Raw genomic sequence first — 10,625 nt, 5'->3', positions numbered from 1 at the left:
GGACATGAATCCCCTTGGAACATCTCCCATCCAGTCAGTGAGGACATGAATCCCCTTGGAACATCTCCCATCCAGTCAGTGGGACATGAATCCCCATGGAACATCTCCCATCCAGTGAGTGGGACATGAATCCCCATGGAACATCTCCCATCCAGTCAGTGAGGACATGAATCCCCTTGGAACATCTCCCATCCAGTCAGTGAGGACATGAATCCCCATGGAACATCTCCCATCCAGTCAGTGAGGACATGAATCCCCTTGGAACATCTCCCATCCAGTCAGTGAGGACATGAATCCCCATGGAACATCTCCCATCCAGTCAGTGAGGACATGAATCCCCTTGGAACATCTCCCATCCAGTGAGTGGGACATGAATCCCCTTGGAACATCTCCCATCCAGTGAGTGGGACATGAATCCCCATGGAACATCTCCCATCTAGTCAGTGGGACATGAATCCCCATGGAACATCTCCCATCCAGTGAGTGGGACATGAATCCCCATGGAACATCTCCCATCCAGTGAGTGGGACATGAATCCCCATGGAACATCTCCCATCTAGTCAGTGGGACACCAGCCGCCAGGGAACATCCCCACCCAGTGAGCCCAAACCTCACCTGCTGTGAGCCAGCAGCACACTGACCAAACCAGCAGCTGAGCACCATCTGAAGCCCATCTTGCACTGCTCCAAGGAGGCTGTGCCTCAGCTGCTGCTCAGCCTCGGGGTGGAGAAGCCACTTGATTTACCCCACCCCCGGGGCTTCAGGATGCGACCCAGCCGCTTCGAGCCTCCTCCACCAGCCTTCCTCCTGGTCCCTGCATACAAAACACTCCACAAATGAAGTGTGAAGATAATCTGCTTTATCATGGGCATTTATTACTGCTGATTGCTGGATAAATCTCCCTCCATTCACATCCATATACATAAGGTGGACATAAATATGCAGCACCCGGCGGTACCCAGAGCCTCTTTTCATTTGACGCCGTCGATGGAGCCCCCAGAAAGATAGTGGGGGGGGGGGGGGAAATGATTCATAATATTTATATGACAGACATGATATGAACTGTAATAGCCTGTTGGGATGGGGGAATAGCCATAGGTCTCTGTCAGCCACAAATGTGATTTAAATATTATAGATGTGGCAACTGTAGCATTAGTAATACGATCGCCGTTATTGATAGCGGCCATAAACTGCAGCAGGTTTGCGCTGAAGAATGTGAAAAATCATCTAGTGGCTTTCCTAATGCTCTTGCCAGCAAGGCACTGAAAGGAAGTGTGCTTGCAGTGCCTCCTTTTCTTCACTGCCTCCTCCTCCTCCCCTCCCCTCCCCACCCCACCCCACGCTGCCATCCAGTTCTATCAGATTACTGCCAAGCCCGGGTTTTTACTCCGCCGACGTCAAAACTGTGGCATCTCCTCCTCCTAAGTCTGCCTGGGAAGGGTGAAAGAGTAGAGTAGAGTAAAGTAGAGTAGGATAGAGTAGAGTAGAGTAGAGTAGAATAAAGTAGAATAGAGTAGAGTAGAGTAGAGTAGACCAGACCAGGTTGGAAGAGACCTTCAAGTTCATCGCGTCCAACCTATCATCCAACACCACCTAATCAACTAAACCATGGCACCAAGCACCCTATCAAGTCTCCTCCTGAACACCTCCAATGATGGTGACTCCACCACCTCCCTGGGCAGCACATTCCCTCCTCTGCAATGGCTAAGGGTCCTTAGCCAACACAAATCAGCACAGCCCTGTAGAAAGAATACAGCTACACTGATTTGTGCTGCCTAAGCTTCCCAAGCCGGGCTCTGGCACCCAGAAGTGGGAGTTGGGGCACTCAGAGGCTCTTCCATGCCCAAAGCCTGCTGGAGGACTGCAGCATCACTGCCTTCCCCACACCACTTCACAGCAGGGAACGATGGCTGAAGATAAAAGCATCTTTGACCCTCTGAGTGAATCAGCAAGAGCCTGCCTGGGCTAGAGCACAATAAAACTGGGAGAGCTGTGGGTGACAACAGTGACCCCCAGTTATCTGCTACTTGACCATCAGACCCCTCCACAAACAGCTGGTGGCTTGGGACTGGCTCCTCAGGGCACAGCACAGGGGTGGTGGGAGCTGAGGGAGCTCCATGCACAAAACCAGACCCACATCTGGACAAAGGCAACATCCTTTCATTGCTACCAACGAAGCAAAGCTCCTTTTCCCATCTGGCTGCCAGTCTGCCTTCACTTCCCACCCTCCCACCCCCTCCACCTCTGCTTCTACCCCAGCTGCTTCCATGGGCAAAAAAAGAAGTGAGAACCACTCCAAGCCACACCAGCGGCTGCCAGAGTCATCCATTACAGCAAACCCCATTTCTCCTCCACTAAACAGAGCCAGATGAGGCTTGTCTGGGTGGAGACCTCTCCTTGGCAAGACCCCTTGGGCATGGCAGCCTTGGTCAGGAGGGATTCAGGAGCACAGATAACCCCCAGCCCTGATGCCTGCCATCAATCCAGCATCACCACCCTGCAGCCAGGGGAGCTGCTTTTAACAGGAGCCATCTGAGTGGGATCAGGTGTTGCATGAAGAGCTCAGGAGTTAACTGGAGATGCTGCACCTGCTTGTGGCAGGGCAGGGGGAAGGGGCTAGCCTCAGAGCAGGTATCAAGCTGCTAGTTACCTCCTTTCACATCACAGAGAATAAATCAAGGCCATGATAGATGCTGCAAACAAAGCAGACCGCTGGGCAAGGCATTGATCAGCTCCCTGGTGTGCAGAGCCTTAACAAAATAAATTAATTAGGCTTGGCCCAGTGGGTCTTTGCAGAGGAACCCACTGGTGCTTTCATCTCTGCCTGTGACAAGCATTCTCCTTGCTCTGTGTGCTAACAAGAGGGAAAGGCAGCTGTGGGCTGCCCCATCCCACTGCTGTCCTCAGGGATTTCATTCCCCCCCCCCCCCTTCTCCCTTCCCCCTTCCCCAGGGTTATGTTTGAATATTTTAAAGCAAGCAGGATGCAAACATTTCACTTTAATCCAAACCACCAGAATCACACTGGGCAGAACTGGGACTGAGGGAGAGAGAAGAGGTTTGTGCATAAATGGGTGGAAGAAACCAGAGGAAGGAGGGGGTGCAGACTGATTTGCCCCCAGAAGTAGATGAGCACAGAGGGCTGCAACCCATCCTCTGCATCAGCATCAGAGCCATGTGTCACAGAATCAGAGAAGGTGGCCAGAGAAGGGCCAAGAGGAGGAGCAGAGGGCTGGAGCTGCTCTGCTGTGAGGACAGACTGAGGGAGCTGGGGTTGTGCAGGCTGGAGAAGAGAAGGCTCCCAGGAGATCTAATTGTGGCCTTCCAGGATCTGAAGGGGGCTACAAGAAAGCTGGGGAGGGACTTGTGAGGGTGTCAGGGAGTGATAGGACTGGGGGGGATGGAGCCAAACTAGAAGTGGGGAGATTGAGATTGGATGTTAGGAAGAAGCTGTTCCCCATGAGGGTGGTGAGAGCCTGGCACAGGTTGCCCAGGGAGGTGGTGGCAGCCTCATCCCTGGAGGTGTTTGCAGCCAGGCTGGAGGTGGCTGTGAGCAACCTGCTGTGGTGTGAGGTGTCCCTGGCCATGGCAGGGGGTTGGAACTGGCTGAGCCCTGAGCTCCCTTCCAACCCTGACAATTCTATGATTCTATAAATGTTTCAGTGGAAGAGACCTCTGAGTTCGACTCCAAGCATCAACACAACTCCACCATGGCCACCAAACCATGTCCCCAGGTGCCATGGCCACAGGTTTCTTTCACACCTCCAGGGATGGGGACTCCACCACCTCCCTGGGCAGCCTGTTCTTCTGTCCTGTCCTGCCCTCCTGGCTGATCTCCTCCCATGCCCTCGTAACTGTGACAGCAGGGTGCCTTTCCTCAATGAAGCAGAACTGCACTTGAAAGTGAAGGTCTGGGTGTAATTTAAAGCCACTTTTCTACACCATTTGCATTGCAAGGGACCTGACCTCCCTCTTCCTCATTCTGTCTGGGCCAGGCATTGCTCCAGGGAAAACCATGGACCTATTCCTGCTGTGCTTGGCATCATGGACACAAATCAGGAAGTTGCTCAGTTGTAAGGAGTGGAACTGCACCAGGGTAAAACCAGTGTGAGGTCAGAGCTATGGTGCTGTAAAAGCAGTGTGTGAGGAGAATCAACCTCAGTGTATCACACAGAGGAAAGCACAGCATGGAGAAATCATAGAATCACAGAATTGTCAGGGTTGGAAGGGACCTCAAGGCTCAGCCAGTTCCAACCCCCTGCCATGGCCAGGGACACCTCACACCACAGCAGGTTGCTCACAGCCACATCCAACCTGGCTGCAAACACCTCCAGGCATGAGGCTTCCACCACCTCCCTGGGCAGCCTGTGCCAGGCTCTCACCACCCTCATGGGCAACAACTTCTTCCTAACATCCAATCTCAATCTCCCCACTTCTAGTTTTGCTCCATCCCCCCCAGTCCTATCCCTCCCTGACACCCTCAAAAGTCCTTCCCCAGCTTTCTTGGAGCCCCCTTCAGATCCTGGAAGGCCATAATTAGATCTCCTTGGAGCCTTCTCTTCTCCATACTGAAGAACCTCAACTCCCTTAGTCTGTCCTCATAGGAGAGGAGCTCAGCTCCAGCCCTCTGCTCATCCTCATGGCCCTTCTCTGGACACCTTCCAGCATGTCCAGATCCTTCAGATATCAGATGGATATCAGATCCTTCAAATATCAGATTGAAACTGGGGGAAGGGAGGGAGGGAAAGTGGGTGGGGGGAAAAAAGCCAAGAACAAAACATAGCATGTGATTTCCTGAGGCTTTGGAAAAGCAAACCCTCAAGGCCAGCACTGATATTCCTTCCTCCTGTGAGGATGCCTGTGCTGATGAGCACTTCTGCCAGCGTGGCCTTGCTCTGCTATTTCTCTTCTGGGTGAAGCAGCTGTGAGATGCTGGGGAGGAAGATGCTGCCACATAAAAATAAATTGGATCAAATTAGGGAAAGAACCAAAGTCGCTTCTCCTCTCTCCTCACATTAATCCATTTAGGCTGATTCTTTGGGTGCTTCAAAGGGGATTTGCATTACTCTCCTGTCAGCCTCCCCAGCCCCTTCCTCTCCTCTCCAACAAGCTTCAGCACCTCCTCATTTGATCTCTTTCCACCCCCCACCCCCCCCCTTCTTCTTCTTCTTCTTCTTCTTCTTCTTCTTCTCCCTCCTCCCTGCACGGAGACTTCAAGAAGATTTTCACGGGGCACTTGGCTTCCCTGGCAGGTTGGATTAAGCTGCAATTTGTTCTCAATTGCAATGAGCAACAAGGGTTTAATGAGCTCTTTTAGTTATATATATGTGTATTTGAGAGGGAGAAGGAGGGAAGGAGCTGGGGGGGGGGGGATGGGAGGGGGGAGAGGATGTGAATTAAAGGGAAGGGAAAATAAATACCATCTTGTAAGTGAAATAATGATGCGTGAGGGCTGAGATGTAATGAGAAGCAGATCAGGGGCGATTTGAGTTGCTAATGGAGCCTGGGCATTGATATGGGATGGCAAAGCAGGCTCCCAGGCAGGCTAAGCCAACTCCAGCGCTGTGGACCTGCTGGGGGCCGGGGCAAGCTCCCCATCCAGCCTGGATTTCTGCTGCCCCAAAATCCTGCCTTGTGTTTTCCAAAAGGATGAATTCCAGAAGGTCCCAGGGCCCGAGCTTGTAAGTAGGTCAGGCTGGATGTTCATCACCACGGTCTCATATGGCCTCGCAGGCTCCGTGCCCTGCGGTGAGGATGCAGAGCAAGCAGTAAATAGCACACGGCCGGCAGGGGGGCTGGGGAGGGGCGGTCAAAGCTTCATCCCCCCCTCCCAGGCTCAGTGGAGGGGACCTGACGTGGCAAATGGCTGCAGAGGCACAGTGCAGAAACGCCCCAGGGTGTCCCAGATACTCCTCATCCCGAGGAGGGACCTTCTGGGGGATGCTCTGGTCCAGCCCTGCTTCCATTCCCGCTGAGTCTGTCAGGGTAGGCTCCTGCACTCCCACAAGCAAGCAAGGCAGCTGCTGTGGCAAACCAGAGTGGAATAGAATAGAATAGAATAGAATAGAATAGAATAGAATAGAATAGAATAGAATAGAATAGAATAGAATAGAATAGAATAGAATGGGATGGGATGGGATGGGATGGGATGGGATGGGATGGGATGGGATGGGATGGGATGGGATGGGATAGAGTAGACTGGGATAGAATAGAATAGAATAGAATAGAATAGAATAGAATAGAATAGAATAGAATAGAATAGAATAGAATAGAATAGAATAGAATAGAATAGAATAGGATAGGGTAGAATTAAGCAGGTTGGAAAAAACCTTTGAGATCATTGAGTCCAACCTATCACCCAGCACCATCTGATCAACTCAACCCTGGCACATCAACCATGGCAAATCTTCCCTGCATTGTCCCAGCAAAACCACCATCACTGCCACAAGGCAGAAGTAATTCAGCCCTTGCTGATGGCAACCAGCCCCTGCTCCTCTCAGCTCAGGGACAGCTCTGCGGCCCCAGCTGCACTGAAGGTCAGCTGGAGGGAGAGGCTGGGGGGCACTGCTGATTTTTTTTTTCACATCTTCTGTGTTGGTGAAAAAACAAAGCAAAGCAAAACAAAACCAGGATTTGGCAGGAAAAAGAAATGGGAAAACCCCAGAGTCAGACCCAGCCTGGGATAGTTCCCAAGGAAGAAGGTCTTGCCCTGCCTGGCTCAGCACAAGGGATTGAGAGTGCAAGGCTGAGAGAGTTGGGGCTGGGGAAGAAAAGGCTCCAAGAAGACTTTAGAGAAGCCTTCCAGTACCTGAAGGGGACTACAGGAGAGCTGGGGAGGATGAGGGGCAATGGCTTTGAGCTGGAAGAGGGCAGATTTAGACTGGAGATCAGGAAGAAATTCTTGACAGTGAGGGTGGGGAGACGCTGGAATAGGTTGCTCAGGGAGGTTGTGGATGTCCCCTCCCTGGAGGTGCTGAAGGCCAGGCTGGATGAGGCCTTGAGCAACCTTATCTAGTGTGAGGTGTCCCTGCCCATGGCAGGGGCTTGGAACTGGGTGTTCTTGAAGGTCCCTTCCAACCCAAACCATTCTCTGATTCTATGACTGCATGAACTTGGCTTTCTCCTGCTGCCCTGACCACTGTGCTGTGCAATTCCCCATCTCCTCCTCTGGAATCCAGGAAGGTTCCTCTGCTACAAGTACAATTTCAGCTGACTGGAATTTCCCTGCAGGAAAGAAACTCCACCAGAAAATCCCCCCTTGGCTCTGCTGTGCAGGCACAAGATGCAAACATGAGGGGCTGCAGTTGCACAGCCCTCGAGACGGCTGTGAGCAGGTCCAGCACCGCAAGTCCTTCTTACGTGGCTTGCTCTCATCCTGCCTGCACGGCCCTGGTGCTGTGCCACTCCCCAGAGGCGCTGCCTTTTGGCTTGGGCAGAGCTGTCCCTGAGCCCTGGGCATGGCTGCTGCCTCCCTCTCTCAGGGTTTGCAGGCTCTGGGTTCCTGATGGCCGGCTGCTGACGCTGCAGGTTTCCCCAAGAGAGATGCATTGCATGGATCTCCAGTGTAAATCAGCAGACAATCCAACATAAACATTGGGAAGGAGATGGCAGAAGGAGGGCTGAAGGGAAGCACTGGGAGGGGGGTGGCCAGGATCCCGCTGCCATTGACACGACGGGAAATGGGACATCGCTTCCCAGCCTGGAGTGACCTTGGCTGAGCCCTCTGGATTCACTCAGCTTTTGCAGCAGGATCCAGCCCCTGAGCTCTTGTTTAACGTGCAAGGCTGGAATGTCAAGAGAGCCTTTTCCAGAAATGGCTTGAAATCCCTTGGTTTCCTTCCCCCTCTCCCCCCCCACCTCCTCCCTCAGCCCCATCTGCTGACTCCCAGCTCCCAGGGGACCCTCAGGGGCAGGAAACCTCCACCTGGATGCAGAGCAAACCCCACAAGGGCAATGGGCTGGCCCTGCCCTTGTCACCACCCTGCTGCCAGAGCAGGCAGCCCTGCCAGACCTCCCAGTGGGGGCTGTTGGCAGAGCTCAGCAGCGCTGAATTACCCCAGTTGGGTACCTGGCCCATTAACAGCTCTTCATTAAACCTGTTCAGTTTGCAGTCCTGAGCAGGCTATTTAATGAGCTTGCAGGGTTTTTGAGGTGGCCAAGCCCAGCTAATCAGAGCTTGCTGGGCTTTGCTGCTGGAGGAGCAAGATGCAACATCATAGAGTCCCTTGAGGCTGGAAAAGAGCTCTGAGATCATCACATCCAACCCTCAACCCCACACCTTCGTGGCCATAAAGCCACGTCTCAAAGTGCCACATCTAATTGGGGGTTTTTGGGCACCTCCAGGGATGGGGGACTCCAGCACTCCCCTGGGCAGCCTGTTCCAGTAATCATAGAATCAATGAGGTTGAAAAAGACCTTAGAGATCATCAAGTCCAACCTACCACCCAACACCTCCTGTCTAACTAAACCATGGCACCATCCAGGCTCTTCCTAAACACCTCCAGGGATGGTGACTCCACCACCTCCCTGGGCAGCACATCCCACTGGCCTGGGAAGAGTGTTGGGATGGTTGCTTCACTGCACAGCTCTCTCTCTCTCTCTCCTGCTCAATCTTGCCTGGTATTTAAAGCAGGCTCGATAGGGTCCTGCTCCCTGGTTGAAACATCAATATTCCTAATAAATGGAAATAACAAGTGAGCTAAAGGGGCCAGAGCAGCTTGGTCTGCTTTATGAATTAATGCAGTGCATACTGGCCCATTTTCCTACAGCTTTTATATACTGCAGGCACACAGAGACACACAGGAACTCCATCCACATTTATTGGACATCAGTGCCCTGGAATAAAGCTGGAGCGATGCTCTCACCTCATTATTGACTTGCTACAGCGTGCCAGGGAAAAAGCAGGGGAGGCCCCCTCGCCTCCCTCTCCTGGGGCCTGCAGAAATAGTCTCTATCTCTCTCCCTGGGGGGATGAAATCATCTCTTCCAGGCAGGTTTTGCCTTGGTTTGAATTCCCTCCCAGCCCCAGAGCCGAGAGCGGAGCAGGTGGCTGAAAGGTGTTTCTGTAGGGAGCTGGAACTTGGTGTTGGCAGGGGGTTGAGATGGAGATTGCAGGGGGTTGAGATGGAGTTTGTAGGGGGTTGAGATGGAGTTTGCAGGGGGTTGAGATGGAGATTGCAGGGGGTTGAGATGGAGTTTGCAGGGGGTTGAGATGGAGATTGTAGGGGGTTGAGATGGAGATTGCAGGGGGTTGAGATGGAGATTGCAGGGGGTTGAGATGGAGTTTGCAGGGGGTTGAGATGGAGTTTGCAGGGGGTTGAGATGGAGATTGCAGGGGGTTGAGATGGAGATTGCAGGGGGTTGAGATGGAGTTTGCAGGGGGTTGAGATGGAGATTGCAGGGGGTTGAGATGGAGATTGCAGGGGGTTGAGATGGAGATTGCAGGGGGTTGAGATGGAGTTTGCAGGGGGTTGAGATGGAGTTTGCAGGGGGTTGAGATGGAGTTTGTAGGGGGTTGAGATGGAGTTTGCAGGGGGTTGAGATGGAGATTGCAGGGGGTTGAGATGGAGATTGCAGGGGGTTGAGATGGAGTTTGCAGGGGGTTGAGATGGAGTTTGCAGCCCTCTGAGTGATGCTGGCAGCAGCTGAGGGAGCTGGGGTTGTCTCATCTGGAGAAGAGGAGGCTGAGGGGAGACCTTTGGCTGTGCACAACTCCCTGAAAGGAGGTTGGAGTGAGGTAGGGTTTGGTCTCTTCTCCCTAGTATCAAGTGATAGAATGAGAGGAAGTGGCCTCAGGCTGCCCAGGGAGGTGGTTGAATCCCTGTCCCTGGAGGTGTTTCAAAGCCACAGAGCTGTGCTGCTGAGGGCCATGGTTTAGCAGCAGCCTTGGTAGAGTTAGAGAATGGTTGGACTGGATGACAGAATCACAGAATTAACCAGGTTGGAAAAGGCCTTCAAGAGCATCAAATCCAACCTCTCACCCAGCACCATCTAATCAACTCAACCATGGCACTGAGTGCCTCTTCCAGGCTCTTTCTAAACACCTCCAGGGATGGAGACTCCACCACCTCCCTGGGCAGCACATTCCCATGGCCAATCTCTCTTGCTGGGAAGAATTTCTTCCTAACATCCAATCTAAATCTACCCATTTCTAGCTTTTCCCCCTCAAACCCACAGCACCTGGGCTCTGTTGGAGTCTCCTCCCACCCCAGGTGTGGCCACTTGGCCCTCCCCATCCACTCCCCTATTTAATCCCCCACAGGAAGGGCAGCAGCCCCAAGCTGAGCCCATCTGGGCTGGAGGATCCTCCTCTCATGGCTGGTGAGTGCCTGTGGTGCACACTGGGTGATGGTGGTGGTGACTACAAAGGCCGGGGGGCCTGGTGGCCCCCCGGTTGTTAGGGCTATGATTGATGACTCCTCCAATATCCCCCATGGGTGCTGGCTGGGGCTCCTCACTGGGGCTGAGCTCCTCTGGGTGGTGTCTTGGCTGGTGAGGGTCTTGCCCCTGGCTCTGGGCTGGGTGCAGGAGTGGTGGTGGTGGAGCAGGAGCTGTTTACTCATAGGTCATGATGCTAATTACACTGCTTTGACCTGGAGGCCCCTGGAGTCTGCTCTCATCCTCCAA

Source organism: Dryobates pubescens, chromosome 29 (genome assembly GCF_014839835.1).
Source record: "Dryobates pubescens isolate bDryPub1 chromosome 29, bDryPub1.pri, whole genome shotgun sequence".
NCBI lineage: Eukaryota > Metazoa > Chordata > Aves > Piciformes > Picidae > Dryobates > Dryobates pubescens.
The sequence above is the reverse complement of the archived record's forward strand: the minus strand, read 5'-3'. Positions refer to the sequence as shown.